General features: G+C 36.1%; 3 pseudogenes; all 3 read right to left on the minus strand.

Moving 5' to 3' along the window:
* Window positions 1-2,955: 2,955 nt before the first annotated feature.
* LOC18015978 lies at window positions 2,956-4,968 on the minus strand (annotated as a pseudogene).
* A 1,200-nt stretch (window positions 4,969-6,168) lies between these two features.
* On the minus strand, window positions 6,169-8,187 carry LOC18015979 (annotated as a pseudogene).
* A 2,021-nt stretch (window positions 8,188-10,208) lies between these two features.
* Window positions 10,209-12,195, minus strand: LOC18015980 (annotated as a pseudogene).
* Window positions 12,196-21,979: the final 9,784 nt, after the last annotated feature.

A 21,979-nucleotide genomic window follows, 5' to 3' on the forward strand; every position in this document is an offset into this window, starting at 1 on the left:
TTTTTTTCTGTAGACTTCTATTGAAAAAGTAAACTTCAAAAGTAGACTGTCAGAGAAGTCTACTAGTACATGAAGTCTACAATAGAAGTCTACTTTGTTAGTCAATGCATCGGTCAAATGCTAAAATAACTTTTTTGGCCGGAAGTCTACTTCTGAAGTCTACTGAAAGAAAGTCAACGAAATGGTCAATTGCAAAAATAACCTGTTTTTTAGTAGACTTCTTTAGTAGACTTCACTATGAAAAAGTAGACTTCTTCGCCAGTCTACGTTTGAAGTCTGCTTTAGAAGTCTACTTATTGTAATTTTTTTTAAAAACGCGTTTTAGGCAAATTTATAAAGTATTTTTTTTTTTTGGATTAGAAATGCTTTTTATGAAGTGATTGAACTACCCAGTGAATTTCATTTTATTTCATTCGATATTTATTGTTGAATCAGAAGTTTTGATTTTTATGTTAGTTAGCTTATTAAAGTAGACTTCTCCAGCAGTCTACGGATGAAGTCTGCACACGAAGTCTGCTCGGTATCATTATTTTTAAAAAAAAATTACAGAATATATATAAATTTTTTTTTTGTATTTTTAGGTTTTGGGTGTTACCTACTGGTCTAATTACTCAATGAGTTTCATTTGTTTTAAGTCGATATTTATTGTAGAATCGAATTTGTTGATTTAATAGCTAGTTAGCTTGGAAGAATAGACTTCATCTCCAGTCTACAGATGAAGTCTGCAGACGAAGTCTCCTATATAGAAAATTTGTTACTTACATTTTTGCAATAATGTAGTTTGTGATTTCGTTTGCTAATATGGTTTTTTGTGTGTTTTATTACAGAAAATGATCAACTCCATAAGATTGTAGAGTCATTTTTAAGTTCTCTTGTTAATAACACTAACCTCATTCTTCTGTTTTTTTTGTCTTTTTTTTTGTATTTGACATACTTTGTGATTTTAAAACTGATGCAACATTCAGTTACTTCAAAAAATTTGTGACATTGAATAAACATGTAACACCAATCCATTCTTCTTCTATTTTGTGGTTTTAAAACTGGTGCAAAATCAGTCACTTAAAATTTTTATTTAGAATTAGTTTATGGAACTTTTCTTTGCACCATACTCTGAACCATTATATTTTGTCCATATAGAATAATTTGATTATGTTACATATTTGATAAAGATACATAAAAATAACGGTTGATGACAATTAAAAGACTACTACAGTTGATGATTATTACAATTAATGACCATTACAAACAAAATTGATAATCATTACACAAAAAGAGATCATGAGCAAACAGAAGATCAATTAAGTACTTATTGGGTTCTGTTTTGTAAATGAGCTTAATTGTTGTGTTTGGCACTTGGGCCTGTTAGGACAAAACTCCCTACCCGTCTCGATGTCGATGGTGGAGAAAATGGAGATGACGGTGACAAATTTTTGAGATTTGTGAGATACTACAAATGAAAGAAGTCAACTTAAGAAGTCTGCTTTCGAAATCAACTCAAGAAGTCTGCTTTCGGAGATGACAGTGATGAATTGTTGAGATTTGTGAGATACTGCAAATGAAATGAGTAAAAATTAAACATCAACCCAAGTAACAAATCTAATAAAGAAGAGGAAAAGGAGGTTTCCGAGAAACACATAATCACAGATCTGATTACTAAACTAAATCAAATTAGTTATGACACTCAGATCTTAGTACAGTATGAATTTAAAAAAAATTCAAAATGGATCCCAATTAAATAAAACCAAAATTTCTGGACAAAACATCAGCTAATAAGTAAAAAGAAGAAACTTGAAAAAGCTAACAATTTGAACCAGACATCAAAGCCATACCCAGACAAAGCTGCACGGCGGTGAGGAAGTCGACGGTGGACCTCTTTTGTTGCTCACTATGTTGAGGTCATCTACAGTGAAGATCAAACAAACGTTTTCCTAAAAACAAAAAGCAGAGTATAATCTAAAGAGAGATTTCTAACCTGAAACAGCATAGAAAAAGACCTCGTGTACAGCTCGTTCGCAAGCAGATCTAAAAAAATCGATGTTCTCGTTGAATCTGAAACAGAGGGGAAGCGCCGTTTTAGAGAGAGAGGTTTGAGTTTTCATTTTTACAAAATTAGGGTTACAAACGTGGGCTTCATTTATATAGGGAGGTACAAATTTTGGTTAAATGAATAATTTTTGGTTCAGAATTGTTGGTTCAATTTTGGTTTATGTATTGGTTAAATAATTATTTTTGATTTTTTTGGTTAAGATAAATATTTATTCAGTTTTGTTTAGTTTCTCTTGGTTAAGGGAAGTTATTCCTGGTTTAATTTTGGTTTAAATTTCGATTAGATTAATTTATTCGGTTAAGTAGACTTCAATATAGAAGTCTACAACTTTTAAAACTTAAATAATAAATTTACTTCTACTTAATTTAAAAACATACATTTCCATTTACCAATATGAAAAAATAATTTCTGTACATTTGGGTTACAATTACGGAATTTATGAATGTAAATTTGATACCAAAATAATTTTAAAAAAATTTTAAAATTAAATTTACAGATTTAATTATTTAGTAGACTTCATTTCGATAAAATGAAGTCTACTATTAGACTTCTTTTTCACTTTAGTAGACTTCGTCAGGGTGTAAACGGTAATTAGGACATCCGTTTTTTGTTTACTCATACAGGTTTAAATGGTCTTTTCACTACCTCTTTAGGTTATTTCTGCTAAATGTTTTTCAGGGGTCTACTTTTGTATTCAAAGTCAAGTTTTGGGTTATTTTTAGCAAAAACCCCTTCTTTTTAATAGATTTTTTGTGCCAATCTCAAGCCGCTACAAAGTGCAGCCTATCATCACATTTAAAACGTGTTTTGGTGTTGCACCTTTAAATTTAGACCAGATTGAGTTTTTTCTAGGTTCAAAAAGAAATTTCGTGGACTGAACAAGTTCTGAGTTTCTATTAGAGGAGAAGTCAATCTGAATACATTTCTTCGCCAGATAAACAACGTGTAGAACAAAAAATAAACTCATCGTCGTACAATTTTAACTTATATATAAAGGGCTCTGTGGAACGACGATCACACTTTCTGCAGATTTCTCGAGTGCTAGTACTTGTGCGAAGTATTGAAACCCCACAGTCCAATCTTGGGAAGGGCAGTGGCTTCATAAATCTTTCTTCCCCCAACAAACAACTGATATGAACTGTGACATTGCAATAGTTGTCGCATTTATAAAACCACTCCTTTGCATCTAATTTTGTTTCACATACTTCGCACCAGTATTGGCCATTTGTATCTTCTTCCCCATAGCAAAGTGTAAGTGGATGCCTATCATGCTTGTAATGCATAACACTCGGCAAGGTAGCACATTTAAGGCCCAAGAATAACTTGCACTGAATACACTCTAATGAAAAAGGTGAACAGTTATAAAACTCACAACCCATGCATGCACCTTTGTTAAGATTAAAGAAGAGGTCATGAGGATGGCTTCCATGGATAACAAGATCGGGAAGTGAAGCGCATCTGATATCTAACTGGAATTCGCAGTCACTTTTGCTACATATGTACATGAAACCATAACCTTTTTGGTCACAACCATTGCATTTGAATACACCTTTAAGATAAAGACCATCATCAGAATACCATCCTGAAGCGCAGATCATCATATCCTTAGGAGCAATTGGATGGAGGATAAGAGGGTGTTTGTGTAGAGGATGATCTTTTCTGCGAGGATGAGATGCACACACCTCATGGAAAAGGAAATCGCACTGCATACAACTATAAAAACTCTCAGATATCATTATTGGAAGAATGCATGCTTGACAGAACCTGTTATCATCACAAACGTCATTGTTCTTGTGGAGTCTTAGGTGATGGTCATGACTGAAATGTTGTATCGTCTCATCATCAATCCTCACAAATGACTCCAGATCTTCATCAGACTCTTCAGCCACTCCTTCAAGATCCTCTCCATCCCACACAATTCCTTTCACTGCACATCTAGAATGGACGGCATATTGACATCCCTTGATACAAGAGAATTGCCCGCACGTGACATTGACGATTTGACGACACACTCCACAACTAATTAAACCAGAAGGAAGGGAGGAAGACAGAGATAGGCGGTGTGGGTGGCGGGTGATCTTGATGACACGAGGTAAATAGATACATGTTCTGTGAACCAAGTAGCTACAAAGGTGACAAGTGTAAACGTGATCTTCAGTGTCGTTGAGAGACGTGCCACAAGCATCACATGGCAGAGGGACTCGCCTAGGGAAGAGGGTGAGGGTATGCTGATCATGGCTCTTCAGGTTTAAGATGGTGAAGGGTGGCGGTTTTCAAGTACAAGTGAGATTTAAGCTGAAGTTGCATATGGAACAGTGATAATAAACATGTTTTAGATGTTTTTGACAACATTTGCATTTTACCTCAGATATAGAGACATCATCAGATTCATCGACTTGTGTTTTGTAATCAGGGGTCTCGCTATACCATTTAGAAGGTAGCGTGAATTTCACATCAATGTCAGAATAAGAATAACCTAGAGGGAAGATCATTTTGAGAGGGTGGAGAGGGTGAAAAGGATGTGTTATCTCCGGCAGGTACAAGTGGCATCCCTTGTGGAAATCCACATTGCAAGTAGGACAGTGGTAATGGTATTGGACCGAAGAAGGGTCGTGAAAAGGTGTTTTACATGCAAAGCAAGAAAGGAAATCCCCACGTACCTTTCTAAGGATGTGAGGATTCGTTAATTCTGACAAACGGCATCTCGGTCTCAAATAACAATCCTTGTGGACATCTAGATTGCATGTAACACAATGCAGATGATATTTCTTATCTGGAGTTTGTTCGCCTCCGCAGATGAAGCACTTATTCATATGAGAACCATACTCTCGAGAAAGGAAATGCACCGGCTGAGCTGAATCAGATAAAAGGGGACACACAAGATCAGCACGGGAACTAAACTCGTAAAGCTTTTCTCCCATTTCGGATGGAAAAATGTATTTTTTGGAGCAAGTGAGAAAGTGTATGAATATGTCTTAAGCTCTATTCGTCGTCTATGTATTGTTGCATTGGGATATCAAACTTGCCTTAGCTGTCGCTTGGGAGTTTTATAGTTGTTAATGACCAATTGACGCTACTTGTTATTTTTTTAATACGGAGTATATATCAAAAGCCTTCCTTTGGTTAATAATTGAGACTAGCGTAAATTCTGCATGTTTTCGTAGATTTCAAAAGCAACAACTCGCAAAACTTACATAAAGTCTACTTTTTTTTTTTTTTTTCAGACTTCAAAAGCCTATACTTACGGGCTGGCAGATATATTTAGAGCGTGACTGGTTTAAATGCAGCGATTATAGTTGCGAGTGTGGAAGTTTGTAGAAGCGGGCGATTACGATTTTGAGTTTTTATAAGCGGTTTGTACGATTGGTTAAACTTTTTAAGACGGATCTGTTTGTGAAACATTTTTGACTGGCAAACCAACGGATGTTTTACCGGTTAAACATAAAATTACCAAAATAAACATCATATATAATTACAAAAATATATAAAAACTATACTATTATGCTAAATATCAAAATCACTAATTCAAAATAATTAATAATAAAAAATTAATAAATAAATATGAAATAATTAGTTAAAAAACTAATAAATTTTATAATAACATGTTTTATTTCAATTGTTGGGAACATCACCCAAAATTGTGTCTAGTTATGTAATAAACTGGAAAAAAATTTGCTCCAATACGTAAATCTTCTGGATTTATTTTATGCATGGTGTAAAATTTTTTCAATTGATCTAATCAATATTTTGCATGACTCCAACTTAAAACAACTTCAAAGTGCTCAATCATATTCTTCAGAATACGTTTTTTTCTAGAGTACACTCAAAATTTAGGTTCTTTATCTTTAGTTTATTTTTCCGCAATGATCCGTTGAAATGATGCATATGTTATTTCGTTTGACTATGTAACTTTCTGAAGAATAAAAAAAGAATTATAACAAATTAATTTAATAATTAATTATTTTTAATATGATCTTCCATTTTTTATAACGTACATTTTTTTTACCTAACCATTACCGCCCGCAACCGCAAACGCTGGCAGAAAACAGCTTTTGGATTTCAGCAGTATAAGACGATACAGAACTGTTTCCAGCAATTTTTATGATTGTTCTAAAACGCTACTAATCATTACCAACCGCAAACGCTGCGTTTGTGGGTGATAGCGACTGAACCAATCAACACTTTAATGTGCAGAGTATTAACAAACTTACCTAAAGTTTGCACTTTTTTGGTAGATTTCAAAAGCCTATCTGGCCTACTTAGATTTAATCTGTAAAGATTTGATAAACTTGTCTAAAATCTATAAGTTCTCTCTTGCTTTTCAAAAACATATCCGACAGATAATCTTATATTTAGTTGGTAAGTCTGTATATACATCAAAACTGAGTTCGATGAAAAGAACAAATCATCACCATCCCATATGACATCTAAATCATCAATCTCAGCCTTCTCCGCATTGGTGGTCTTTGTAAAGTTGCATTCTCCAATTTTTGGACGGTTATACACTTTATTTTTTGAGAAAGAATAGAGTTTGTTCTTCATTTTGAGTATTTTCAGTGCTTACTTGCAAGTCTTAGAAGCTCTTCTATGGATGAAGGTAATAGTATCAACTTCCCATTCTGTCGCTGTGATAGGTCTTTCTGATCTTGTGACAACATGTGAATAGTAACTCTCTTACCTTTTCTTTTACATGGCATGATTTGGATGCTGGAGCTGCAATATTGATCTGAATCGTAATTATAACTTCTTTCTTTGGTCTCGCTATTCGATATTCCCCCTGTTGCTTTCTCTGACTTTTATTCTTCAGCTTTTCTCATTTCATAACTTAGCAAGAGATCATATATGCTTTTCTTTCCTTGATGTTCTGCCCAAGCCTTTGGTTTCTCTATGTTAATTCTTCCTTCAAGTAGCTTCTTAACCATATCAGTATCTCCTCTGTGAATTGCATCCATTAGAGCTCCTTCTCCAATTTCAAAAGCCGAATTTTAACATCTAAACTTTTGCCATCTTTTCTTGACTCCATCCTCCACTCTTCCCATCCCATTCTTTGGAAATCCCTGTTTTCTTGATCGTTATTTGTACCCTCTATTGCTATCGACTGTTGTCCTTTTGGTTTCTGCAAGTTTTATAAACATGAGTTTAGTTTTGTTTTAACTAATATAAATAACTTTCAAGAATGTGGTTTTGAACTCACATACCATGAAAAGATTTTTCATTATAACTCTTCCATCTTTGGAATGAGCGTGCATCGCACTCATCAGAAATGTTTTACTTATCCTTAGTATTTGCGATAGCTCGGTTATTCTTACCGTGAAAGGTTGTGGTCTATAGCATAAGACTCTAATCTCTCCAAAGGTATTTCCAATAACTGCTTTCCCTTGAATCTGATCATGTCCATCAACACAGGCTGTGAAGTCTTGTAACAAATTACACAATGTTAAAAGCTACTTTATTGATATTCCTATGCCTTTAAAATTACATTTTTAGTGATAATCGATAAGAATTTGCACACCACTGCTCTTGAAACAAAAATGTAAAGATCTGTAGGCGCTTCGTTCTGTAGAATTATATCTTCTTTAGGTGGGAAATGCTCAGCATCTATATCTGAAACCTTGAACAGAAAAAAAAAGAAGGTAAGCTCATGAAACCTCTTAGAGTTACAACGGTATTGTATTTGATAGGAATACTAAGAGAAGTGAATTTTGTTTTTCACCAATTGAAAGAGAAAGTCTCGTGAAACTCCTTGAAAGAGGTAAATGTTTTGAACAATTGGTAAGAAGAGGTAGTTTGCAATGCTTGATCGGATTGCTTTTGGCAAATTGTTCAATGTTTCCTGTTGTTTCAAGCCTTCTGTTTTAAACTTTAAGCAAATGTGTGATAACATCTAGTCTTGTATGTCGTGTGGGAACTTTAATCAAAATTTTTGTTTTAATTGTAAAGAGTAGAGATGTGGTAAAGTGGAAGATGAAAAAAGAGTAGCTAATAGAGGGACCTTCGGATGCAGTCTTATGTTGCAGCTGGATATCCTTTTTGGTTGAGTCACTTATTTGAAAGTTAGAGATTCATTCCCTCTTCTTGTCGTTGCTGAAGTTTGGTTTGGTTGCAGAATTTTTTTTGGAAGGTATTAAAACATTGATCATGTTGTAATGTTTGCCTTAGGTTTTAGGCTCCTTTGGGTTTTTGAAAATAGGTGCGATCTAAAACTGTTTGTAAGATTCACTATTTGATGAGCCAGTGGCCTCTATTTCTGCACTGTTTCTTGTAAGGTACAGTTTAGGTTCTCTTGTTTAAGAGATGTTGTAATTGACTGACAATTAATCAATTACTTAGATAACAAAAAAAAAAAAAAATATATATATATATATATATATATATATACTAAAGATGTGGTATTTTCTTTTACATAATTGCATCAAACAAAATCGAAAAGGACAAAACCAGTATATAACAAGTTACAAAAATATTAGTTTGTCTTAATAGATTTTCTCAAGGTTCCAATTTTTTTTTTTGGTGGCCTAAAAGAGTTCTAAATTTAAAGCATGTTTGAAAAATGTAAGACGGAAACGTGAAAGAAAACATCAAGATCTAAGCCATAACTTTTTCTTTCTTTTATGCTTGATTTCAGCATTTAAAATTATCAATAACTATATCATTTTTTATCTACTTTCATACATCTATAATTTATATACATAATAAATTCTGAAATAATCTTATATGTACGTAATTATATTGATACATATATATCTATATATAAAGTAAAATGTTCTCTCTTCTCGTGATGCCACATCATTTTTTCAAACTCTAAAATTTTGACACATCATCAATTCATTTATTAATTTATAATTTATTATATTTTGTGTTATTATACTTTAATTCTTATGGCAACTATCATCCATTAATTTAACAAGAATATGAAAAGACATTCTTTATAAATAATAGTTTATATATTAATGCATTTATTCATTATTATTTTAAATGATTTATTTTATTTATATGATTTGATAGATATGAATAGTAAACCATAAAATTATAAGATAGCCGGATTTGGATCCAGTTTTGCCAAATCCGAGAAATATATTCTCGGATCCTAAATTTTAATATCTAAAAATATTCAAATTTGTTTTAAAACCGTTATAAACACTAGAATATAACAAAAGACATAAATTCAAAGAAAAATAGAATAATATATCATAATTAAATGCATATTAACGGGTAAAAAATATTCGCACGAGTTTCAAAAAGCTTGAGTGACAATTATATCATTTCCTATTTTAATTATTTTTGTTATTTGTAATAGCATATCATGTAATAATTTACAAAATAATTTTTTTTTTTAAAATGACTACTTAAATAATAATATAAAGATGTGAAAATGCATATTTTGTGAAACAAATTGTGGTATCACAAAATGTTAACATGTTCAACCTAATCTTTAAAACATAAAATGAGTGAAGTTCCCCTTAAAAATTATACAGAGCTCAGGTTAGAGAGATGACATTGAGAGTGGCTAGAAAAAAGAAAACCCTGAGAAAGATTGAAATTTCAACCGGTCTAATATGTTGTGTGGGGTTCAAGATGTTGCATTGATGAGAGAGAGAGAACATGAGAGGGAAAATGAGAGTGAAAGGGAGAGGGAGAGGGAGATGAAGATGGAGAAGGAGAGGGAGAGGGAGAGAGAGAGTAACATGGAGAGGGAAATGAGTGTAGAGAAAAAGAGAGATTATGAATATATTTTAGAAATATGTTAGAGAATCAAGATATTTTTAAATAATTAATTATCTATTACATATATTTTTTTCTGAATGCAACAATCAAGAATTGTATATATTCAAAAATCATAAACCCACATAAATTTAAAGATATCTACAACGAAATTTGATTTGAAGTTTTAATTGATATATTATTTGATTATTTTCTAAATATTATATATTAAATTATTAAATACTATAAATATATATAAAAATTGAAATACAAAATCTAATGATATTGTAGAAATTGATATTGTAGAAATTTCTTTTAAATATATTAACAAATACAATACAAAATTCCGCGCGAAGCAACCCCTAGTTTATACATATTCAATCATGTATATAAAAAACGTTAAAACATTGACAATCACAAAGACACGGGACTCTTCATAAATTTATTAATATACTTTAAATCAGCCAAGTAAACAACGTAAAGAACAAACACTATACTCATAGCTGTATTGTCTCTTATGTAAAAATGGCTCTGTGCAACGACGCTTGCAGTGAATGCATATTGCTCGAGTGTTGCTATTGTTGCGAATAAATGAAACCCAACCACCATTCATTCTTAAGGATGTGGGCTTCATGAATCTTTCTTCCCCCAGCAAACAACTGATATGAACCTTGACACTGCAATACTCGTCGCATTTATAGAACCACTGCTTTACATCCAATTTTGCTTCACATATTTCGCACCATGATTGACCACTTGTTGTATCTTCTTCCCCATAGCAAAGAGTAAGTGGATGCTTATCATGCTTGTAATGTGTAATACTTGGCAAAGTAGCGCATTTAAGACCCAAGAATGACTTGCTCTCAATACACTCTAGTGAAAAAGGTGAACACTTACTAGACTTACACCCCATGCATTCACCTTGGCTAAGGTTGAAGAAGAGGTCATGTGGATGGCTTCCATGGATAACAGGATCGGGAAGAGAAGCGCACCTGATGTCTAACTGGAACTTGCAGTCTTCTTTGCTACATTTGTACACGAAACCGTAGCCTCTTTGGCCACAACCATTGCATTTAAACATGCCATGAATAAAAAGTGATATGTTGCTATCCCAATCCTCCCACACGTCCTCTGTTGGCTCAGGAGCAATTGGATGGAGGATAAGAGGGTGTTTATGTAGAGGATGATCTTTTTTGCGAGGAAGTGATGCACACGCTTCGTGGAGGAGGAAATCGCACTGCATACAACTATAAAAACTCTCGGATATCATTATTGGAAGAATGCATGCTTGACAAAACCTGTTTTCATCACAAATTTTGTTGTTCTCGTGGAGTCTTAGGTGATGGTCATGACTGAAATGTTGTATCGTCTCGTCATCTATCCTCACAAATGACTCGAGATCTTCATCAGGCTCTTCAGCCACTCCTTCAAGATCTTCTCCGTCCCACACATTTCCTTTCACTGCACATCTGGAATGGATGGCATACTGACATCCCTTGATGCAAGAGAATTGCCCCGCACGAGACATTGATGGTATGGCGACACACTCCACAACGTAGCAAACCTGAAGGAAGGGAGGAAGACAGAGATAGGCGATGTGGGTGGCGAGTGATCTTGATGACACGGGGTAAGTAGATACATGTTCTGTGAACCATGTAGCCACAAGGGTGACAAGTGTAAACATGATCTTGGGTATTGCTGAGAGACTCGCCACACGCATCACAGGGCAGAGGGACTCGTCTAGGAAAAATGGTGAGGGTATGCTGATGGTTCTTCAAGTTTAAGATGGTTAGAGGTGGCGGTTTTCTAGTACAAGTGAGATTTAGGCTGAAGTTACATATGGAACAATGATAATACACCACTTTAAGATGTATCTGGCAGCATTTGCATTTTACCTCAGAGATAGATGCATCATCGGATTTATCGACTTGTGCTTCAGAATCAGAGGTCTCTCGTAGCCATTTAGAAGGTAGCGTTATGGACTTATGAAGGTCAGAATAAGAATAACCTGGAGGGAAGATGAATTTGAGTGGATGGAGAGGGTGAAAAGGATGTGTGATCTCTGGAGGGTACAAGTGACAATCCTTGTGAAAATCGACATTGCAAGTGGGACAGTGGTAGTGGTGCATACGACGCCCATGACAAGGCTTTTGACATCCGGAGCAAAAAACAAAATCACCAGGTACCTTCTGAAGGGTGTGAGGCTTCGTTAATGTTGAGAAACGACATCTTGGTTGCAAATAACAATTCTTGTGGACATCAAGATTGCATGCATCACAGTGGAGATAATACTTTGAGAAATTTCTTCCGTAAACGTCGCAGATGAAACACTTAGACTTGAAAGAACCATAATTCCGAGAAAGGTAATGAACCGGCTGAGCTGAATCCGACAACAGACGACAAACGAGATCAGCACGAGAGCTAAAATTGATTATTTTTTCTTCCATTTTGGGGGTTAAACAAAAACTGTATTGTTGGAGCAAATGAGAAAGTGTAATTTTCAGATATGAATATCTCATAAGCTCTATTCGTCGACTATTTATTGTTGCATCGGGATATGAAACTTGCCTTAGCTGTCGCTTGCGAGTTTTATACTACTTGTTAAAGACCAACTGACGCTACTTGTTACTTTTTTATATCTCAAAACTCCAAAGTCTTCCTTTGTTGGAGCAAATGAGAAGGTGAATTTTTCAGATATGTATATCTCATAAGCTCTATTCGTCGACTTTTTATTGTTGCAATGGGGATATGAAACTTGCCTTAGCTGTCACTTATAAGTATTATACGACTTGTTAAAGACCAAGGGACGATACTTGTTTATTTTAATATCTCAAAACTCCAAAGTCTTCATTTGGTTAATAATGGGGCTAGTTGTGGTGCAGCTGGCAAACTACAATAAATGTGGCTGTCACTACGACTCAATTTTTTAGTAACTTAAAGATAATATTGTTCAAGATTGTTTGGCAGTTTTCACCTAAAATTTATTAAAAATTGACTGTCAGCTTCACACGGATTATAGGATACTATGCTCAGTAGAGTTGCATACAGTCTGCACGTTTTTGGGAAATTTCAAAATCTTATCAAGTAGTTATATTTACTACTCCATGTGATATCTGTCATAGTTTCGTAAATGTACACTTTTGTGGCTTTACATTTGATCTAGACGCATACTTAAGTCTACACCTTTTTGCATACTTTAAAAGCCTATCCGGTAGACATATATTTAGTCGGTAAAGATTCCATAGATTCACGTATAGTCGCAAGTTTTGGAAATTTCAAAAGCCAATCTGAGAGACTTTTATTTAGTTTGCAACGACTCACCAAACCTGTGTAAAGTCTACATTTTCAACGAACTTAAAAAGCATATACGAGTCAAGGCGGAGGTAGTGAAGGAGTAATGGAGTCATGTGCCCCTACTCTTTTTTATCTTTTCTTAAATATTTAGGTAAATTTATTCAAATTATTTTTAATTTAGTGATAAAAAAGAAAAAATTACCTCTAACTTTTTTTTTTTTTTTGCTTATAAACTTATATTCCAACAAAAAAGTTTTCTAGATCCACCACTACGACAAACTTATATTTTGTTTGTAGAGTGTTAGCAGAATTGCGTAAACTTATACTCCTACACGGTTTTGGTAGACTTCAAGCAGACTTAGATTTAAATCTTTAAATTTTTTTTTTTTTTTTTTGCAGATTTTGAAAAACATATTCGACAGATTTATATTTTGTTAGCAAGTCTCTACATCAAAACTCAGGTCGACGAAAAAAACATCATCCCATATGACATCTAAATCATCAATCTCAGCCTTCTCCGCATTGGTGATCTTTGTGAAGTTGCATTCTCCAAGCTTTTCACCTACATAATTCCCAATTTTTCAAGGGTTATAAACTTTTTTTTTAGAAGGAAGAGTTTGTTCTTCATTTTGAGTATTTTCATTGCTTACCTGCAAGTTTTAGAAGCTCTTCTGTGGATGGAAGTAAGAGAATTAACTTCCCGTTCTGTCGCTGTGATGATAGATCTTTCTCTTGTGAAAACTTGTGAATAGTAACTCTCCTATCTTTTCCTTTACATGGTTTGATTTGGATGCTGGAGCTGCAATATTGATCTGAATCATTTCTTTCTTTGGTTTCCGATATTTCCCCTTTTGCTTTCTATGACTTGTGTTCTTCAGCTCTTCTCATTTCATAACTTAGCAAGAGATCATATATGCTTTTCTTTCCTTGTTTTTCTGCAAGAGCCTTTGGTTTCTCTATGTCAATCTTTCCTTCAAGTAGTTTCCTAACCATTTCAGTCTCTCCTTTGTGAATTGCATCCATTAGAGCCTCTTCTCCATTTTCTGAAGCCGAATCTGTAACATCTAAACTTTTGCCATAATTTCTTGATTCTCTCCTCCATTCTTTGGAAATCTATGTTTTCTTGATCGTTATTTGTATCCTCTATTGGTATGGACTGTTGTCCTCTAAGTTTCTGCAAGTTTTATAACAAAAACAAGAGTTTATTTATGTTTTAACTAATATAAATAACTTTCAAGAATATGATGCATGAGCGTGCAACAAGACTTAAAAACGAACTCAAAACCGATATAAATAATGATACACTTCAATTTCGGTAATATATATCTGTATTGCGAAAGTAGACTTCAATAGACTTCTCCTAAAGTCTACTCGTTTGAAAACAAAAAAATGCCTAGTAGACTTCGTTTGAAGTCGCAAGAAGTCTATAGAAGAAAAAATATTATTTTTGTAGTTAACCGTATTTTGACTTTTTAGTAGTCGCTATCTTCTGACGTCTACTATTTAAGTATGTTCGAGAAGTCTACTTTTAAGTTACTTTTGTATTTTGACCAAAAACATAGATGTCATTTTTGTGTTTGACTATAGTTAAAAAAAATTAAATTTTTTTTAGAAAATTGAAGTAGACTTCAGAAAGAAGTCTAAAAAAGGTAGACTTCTTCCTGAAGTCTATTTCAAAATTTTGGTCAAACATCGAAGGAATCTTTTTTTTAGTAGACTTCCGAGTGAAGTCTACTATGGAAAATCAATTGCAAAAACAACCTATTTTATCTTGTAAACTTCTATTGAAACTAGAGACTTCACTAGTAAACTGTCAGAGAAGTCTACCCATACCAGAAGTCTACCCATACCAGAAGTATACGCTAGAAGTCTACTCGGTTAGTCAATGGCCCGGCAAATGCAAAACTAACATTTTATGTCTGAAGTCTACAAGTGAAGTCTACTTACGAAAAAGTCAACGTTTTGGTCAATTGCAAAAATAACCTATTTTTTAAGTAGACTTTTTTCGCAGACTTCCACAGAGAAAAGTAGATTTCTCCTCCAATCTACGTTTGAAGTCTGTATTAGAAGTCTACTTATTGTATTTATTTTAAAACGCTTTTTTTGCACATTTATAAAGTACTTTTTCAAGTTTTTTGTTTTGAAATGCTTGTTAGCAAGTGATTGACCTACTCAATGATTTTTTATTTCATTTAAGTCCATATTTATAGCGGAATCGGATTTTTTGATTTTTAAGCTAGTTAGCTTATCAAAGTAGACTTCTCCAACAGTTTACGAATGAAGTTTAATTGGGAAGTCTATTTTTTGTATTTATTTTAAAAACGTTTTTCAAAAATATGTATAATGTTTTTTTTTTATAATTTTTAGGTTTGGACATGCACTTTTTGTACTTAATAAGTTTCATTTGATTTAAGTCGATATTTATTCTGGAATCGAATTTTTTGATTTATTAGTTAGTTAGCTTGTAAAAGTAGACTTCTCATGCAGTCTACGAAGTCTTCAAACGAAGTTTTCTATGTAAAAAAAATTGATATATGTGCTTTGTAATTACGTTTGCTATTGAGATTTTTTCTTACAAAACTACCTATGAGTTTAATATGTTTATGTGTTATGATTATGGTTCAATTTTTCTTGTTCTATTAGGCTTACAAAAATTTTCAACCCTACCATCTATTTGTATTTCATAATTGTTGAAGTCTATGAAAAGATGGTTGTATTCATTTGAAAAAATTTTGTCAAATGAAAATCTGATTTTGTATATCGTTGGAGAACTTACTGATATGGAATGGCACAAGTCTAATACTTTGGCACAAATCTAATACTTTGAAGTTTGAACTTTTTTTGAGGAATGAGCACAAGTTTACTACTTTGAATTTTTTTTGCTGTTGTTAATCATAGTATGATTTCAAATTGATTTTTTTATATTTTAAATTTAAAAGAGATTATTTTTTTACTTATCAGAGTAAACAATAAGATCAAATACATATTTACTTATTCAGTAAACAAGAAGATCAACTGATAATCATTACACAAAAAGAGATCATGAGATAGTTTTTAGAAAATTACATAAAAAGAGATCAATTGTCTCAATGAATAACATCAACATTATCATCAATTCATTTCTATATATAAGGTTTTTGGAAAATTGGAATACACATTTTATACATAAAATAGTTTTTTAAGGCAGTGAGGAACCGAGTGCTTGGCAGCATCAGAGATAGCCTTTACAATCCTCTTCTTCTTGTCAGCAATTCTAGCCCTCTTCCTCTGAAGAGTCAATGAAGTGACAAGCCAACTGATATTGCGCTTTGCTCATTTCCTTGCCTGTTACAAACCCCAAAAAGATGTAAATCCACATCAAAACACACACATACCAATTGAAAATCAAAACACATACACACCAATTATTTGAAAATTGCTCAAAGTTGTTTAGAGAATTGCAATATAAGATTCTAGATTGAAAGTACATCTAAGAGGAATTCATCTGATGTAAACAGAAAAATGCATAGAAAAATAGCAGTCCTTCACCATCAATTTCTTGCTCAACGCCACAAAAACGATTTGGTGAGTAATCTCGATGATTAGAAAACAGAAAAAGAGACTATAACAAGATCATAATTCCCCGGTCAACAGTTGAAGGCATAAAAGAAATGATAGATATTAATACCTCACGATATTAGCTTGCAGACTAATCATATATAACAAACAAAATTACAAACAAATAGAATATCACCCAAAAGACGAAACAATACCTTAGCAGCTTATAAAGCACCTGCTTTGATGTGAGGAAAGTGATTGTCGTTCAAACCCAAGTCACCATAAAATGCATTATAGTAGAAACCCTGCAATAACAACCCACTACTAACATCATCTATAGCCACTTTTGCACAGCATCACAGCAAAATACAAAGAACCCGAATAATTGTCTCCTCCTTTCTTTTTCTACTCTTATAGCCAATGAAACATTAAAAAAAAGAAAGAAACTGATCGGACACTTTGTTATGTTGAAATGGAGTGACAGTCAGCATAAACAATTTGCTCTGATAGGTTCAACTTCCGAAGGTTTAAGAAAAGAGAGAGAGAGGAGTGAAGAAGAGTGAAGAAGAGAGATAGTGTGAGAGATAGATTAGGTTTAGAAAGAAATAAGGAGGCGAAGATAAGAAAATTTCATTACTGTTCATGAGATAAGTGTTCTAATGTCGGGATCACTATTTAAATACAAGCCATAAGGTTCTTAATGTAAAACGACAATGCTGAGTTATTAATTAAAATGAATCCTTTCTTTCAGCTAGAGGATTCCACACAAAGTCTCTGCTTGTATTTAGTCACTTCTCGATTCCCTTTTCTTCTTCATAACACGAGCCCTCCTTCCTTTGGTTTTGTTCTTCTTCTTCATGAAAGCAATAGGCACCCTGAGTCTATCAATACTTCCCCATAATGAGACAACCTTGTCCTCAAGGTTAGCTTTGGAAACTGGTTAATCAAGTCGGATAAGGGTTCCCAAATAGACTCAAAAGAAGGCAGCGCCTTCCATTTAACCAACACCTCAGTAGCACAACCCTGCTCTGCTCGGCGCACATCCAAGAGCTCTTCAGGTTCGGTATTCCATTTCATATCAGGGGTGGGTATGTCCAGAATATCCTGCACCTAATACGACGCGGATACAGATCTCTTGAGTTGTGAAATGTGAAACACAGGGTGTATTAAACTGTGAGCGGGCAACTCCAGTTTGTACGCGACTCTGCCAATCCTCGCTGTTATCTTGTATGGGCCAAATCGTTGCGCCAGTTTCTTGTTCCTGCGATGAGCGATTGAGCTTTGTCTGTATGGTCGCAACTTCAGATACACGTACTCCTCTACATCAAACTCAACATCCCGTCGGTGCTTGTTGGCCTCTTTCTGCATCCGCTTCTGAGCAACTTCCACATTCTCCCTTAACTCAATCAGCAGACTGTCCCGATCCTTCAACAACTCCTCAACATGGGTGTTAGCAGTTGGTATATTTCCATATCGTACCAGCTTGGGTGGATTCCGACCGTATACAGCTGCAAAAAGAGTCCCTTTGATCGAAGAATGGTACAACGAATTATACCAAAACTCAGCCCAAGGAAGCCACTGAGCCCATGTCGTTGGTTTCGTCCCTGCAAAACAACAAAAGTAAGTTTCCAGGCAACGGTTAACTACTTCCATTTGGCCGTCAGTTTGCGGATGGTAGGCCGTGCTTTTATGGATGGCTGATCCGTGAAGCTTGAACAGTTTCGACCAGAAGCTACTGAGAAAAACTTTGTCCCGGTCTGAAACTATAACCTCGGAGAACCCATGTAACCTGCCAATCTCCCTGATGAACGCATCAGCCACCGTCTTCGCACTGAACGGGTGTTTCAAAGGAATGAAAGGCCCGTATTTTGTAAGCCGGTCGACCACTACCAACACTCCGCTGAATCCTTTTAAACTTGGTAGATTTTCGATGAAGTCTAAGCTCATGTGAGACCATATCTGTTGAGGTATAGGCAGTGGAGACAATAGACCTGCAGGAGAAGAGTCGCATACTTATTCTATTGACATACCTGACACCTGAGGATATAGGCCACAACATCTTTCCTCATGCCATGCCAATAAACTTTCTGAAGCAGTCTCTTGTAAGTTTTTAGAGCTCCCTCGTGACCCCCTATAGCACTGCAGTGGAATTGCTCGAGGAGTGTAAGGATGAATGGGGACTTAGCAGGGATTAAAAAGCTCCCATTGCGGTAGAGAAGGCCATTGTGGTGGCTGTACCCTGCATGAGCTCGGGTCCCTGCTTCTAAGTCTTTAAGGATCGCGCTCAACTTCTTGTCATCCCGTATTTGCTGTCGCAGGACTTCCTTATCCAGAGAGAGGTGCGGTAAGAGCGGTTGCTGCAACTCCTTGGTGGGTGGTCTGCGAGAGAGAGCATCGGCTACCCGGTTTTCCACCCCCGGTTTGTACTCGATCTTGTAATTAAGCCCGATCAACTTAGCAGCCCATCTCTGTTGAACCGTCGAAACCTCCTTCTGATCCAACAATTGCCTCAAACTTCTTTGATCGGTTTTGATGATGAATTCCCTACCAGTCAAGTAATGCTTCCACTTAGTCACTGCCTTCACAATGGCTAAGAGTTCCCTCTCGTAAACTGATTTGATGCGATCCTTGTCTGAGAAAGCTTGGCTAAGGAACGCAATGGGTCTTCTTCCCTGAGAGAGCACCGCTCCTATTCCCATTCCTGAGGCATCAGTTTCGATTGTGAACACCTAAGTGAAATCTGGCAGGGCTAACACTGGAAGCTGGTTACAGCTTCTTTCAATGCTTGGAATGCCTTGGCAGCTTCATCTGACCACAAAAACCCGTTTTTCTTGAGCAAGTTTGTTAATGGTCGGGCTATCTGCCCATAATTATGGACGAAGCGTCGGTCGTAGCCTGTCAGCCCCAGGAATCTGCGCAACTCTGTGATGGATTTAGGAACCGGCCACTTGAGCATGGCTTCGATCTTCTCTGTATCAGCCGCCACACCTTCACCAGTTATCATGTGCCCCAAATAAGCTACCTTTGCAGCGCCAAAAGAACATTTTTTAAGGTTAGCATATAATTTGTGTTTGCGCATAAGCTGCAAAACCATTGTCAAGTGCTCCACATGAGTTCGTAAGTCGCTGCTGTAGATGAGAATGTCATAAAAAAATACTAAAACAAACCGTCACATATAAGATCTGAATAAATCATTCATGACACTCTGAAAAGTAGAGGGAGCATTTGTAAGCCCAAAGGGCATTACCAAGAATTCTTAATGCCCTTGATGAGTCTTAAATGCTATCTTCACTACATCGCTGTGCTTCATTCTGATTTGGTGATATCCTGATTTAAGGTCCAGTTTCGAGAATATGGTGGCCCCAGCAAGCTCATCCAGCAGTTCCTGGATGATGGGAATCTGGTATCGGTCGGGTATGGTCGCTTTGTTCAAGGCCCGGTAATCAACACAGAAGCGTCATCCTCCATCCTTCTTCTTCACCAGGAGAACAGGACTTGAAAACAGGCTGATGCTGGGTCTGATTATCTGCGCATCCAACATTTCCTGCACTAACCTCTCAATTTCATTTTTCTGTATAAATGAATATCTGTATGGTCGTTGGTTGATCGGCCCCGAACCAGCCTGTAAGGTGATCGCGTGCTCTCTGTTTCAAACCGGTGGAAGCCCTTGTGGCATGTCAAACACATTTTGGTATCGCTCTATGACACCCTGCACCAACATGTGAGCTGTATTTTTAGCCAGTGGTTGCTGATTGTCAAACAAAATCGTTAACTCGTGCAGATACACCACTTCTCCTTGTTGGATGCTTTTTTCCATGGAGTGAAGCGATATTTGTTCCTTGTTCAGCGTGGGATCGCCTACAATCGTGACCCAGGTACCTCCAATCTTCCAACTTAGAGTTTTCTTCAACCAATTGATCCAGGTGTCCCCCAAGGTAGCCAACCAAAAATATACCAGAACCACATCGGTTGTACCCAGCTCGAACAACAGAAACTCCTCCAACACTTCCACTCCTTGTATCCCCAGCAGCACATCAACACATTTACCACGACCCATGATGATCTGTCCACCACCCACTCGGACTCCAAAACCCTTAGTTTCCGTGACTGGCAGATCAATCTCCTTCACCAACCTCTCATTAACGAAGTTGCAAGTAGCCCCTGAATCGACCGACACTATAACTTCCTTGTCCCCGATTCGGCCTTTGATTTTCATTGAACGCTCAAATGTTAACCCGATCATCGACTGCATCGAAAGATTTACCAACTGCTGCTCCTCTTCTTGAGCAATGGAAGCTTCTTGGTCATCGCACTCCTCTTCTACTACATCTTCGGGTTCTCCCTCATTGTCAACCTCCAAACACTTGAGATGCGGTTTACAACAGTGCCCTGAGAACCACCAATCTACACAGTTGCGGCAAAGATTTGTATTCCCCGTGACCACCCGTTTGTTGTCTCGGTTCACTTCTGGAGGTTTCTTGTAGGCGACAAGCTCATTTTCCTTAGCATTATTGTAAGTAGTGCTTCGGTTAATCTGAGAAGAGAATGGTGTAGAGGTTAGTTTGTTGAAACTTCGAACTGGATAGCCCCCTTCTTCTTTCTCCTGAGGCTCAATGAGTTTAGCTATTTCAACTACGTCATTCATATTAGCTGGATGACATCTCACCACCTGGTCCCTAGGGCTCTTCTTCAACCCGCGTAAGAAAGCAGATTCCAACACATTATCAGGCACGTGTGGTACTTCCACCAATAGTTCTTCAAATTGATCTATGTACTCCTCGACACTCCCCTTTTGGGTTATGTTCATTAATAGATCTATCGCCGAGCTCCCACGATTAGGTTTGAATCTCACCTTAAACTTATCGCGGAAGTCCTTCCAAGTGGAAATGTGTTCCCTTTCCTGCGAAAGCCTCCACCATGTCACAGCGGACCCAGTGAGACAGGACAAGGCTTGTTCGAGTTTGTCAGATTCCGCCGTCTGGTTCCTTTCAAAACACCTTTCCACCCGAAATAGCCAGTCTTCTAGGCTCTTTCCTTCATACATCGGTAGCTCAGCTCTCTTGTACCCGGGTTCTGGGTGAACCCTATGTAAAGGTAGCTTCAACTCCCGAGCCGGTGTGGGTAGTATGCCGTCAGATTGATGCCCTGGAGTCTCCTGAGTAGTTGGGTTGCTCACTTTTGGAGTTTTCTCCTTTACCACCACAGTTTGGTCTCCTGATGTTTGAAGAAGCACACCTGAAATGGGACTATCAAAAACCGCAAGTGTTGAGAGACTGCTGCTTCCGTAGATCTGATTTCGGAGGATGTCCCCAATAGACACCTTCATCCACTGCATATCCTTGTCCAACCTCTGCACCTGGTCTTGCAAGGATTCCTTTGTCTCGGATTCATCAGTGCTAG

The sequence above is a fragment of the Eutrema salsugineum genome, unplaced genomic scaffold (genome assembly GCF_000478725.1).
Source record: "Eutrema salsugineum unplaced genomic scaffold, Eutsalg1_0 scaffold_20, whole genome shotgun sequence".
Classification (NCBI taxonomy): domain Eukaryota; kingdom Viridiplantae; phylum Streptophyta; class Magnoliopsida; order Brassicales; family Brassicaceae; genus Eutrema; species Eutrema salsugineum.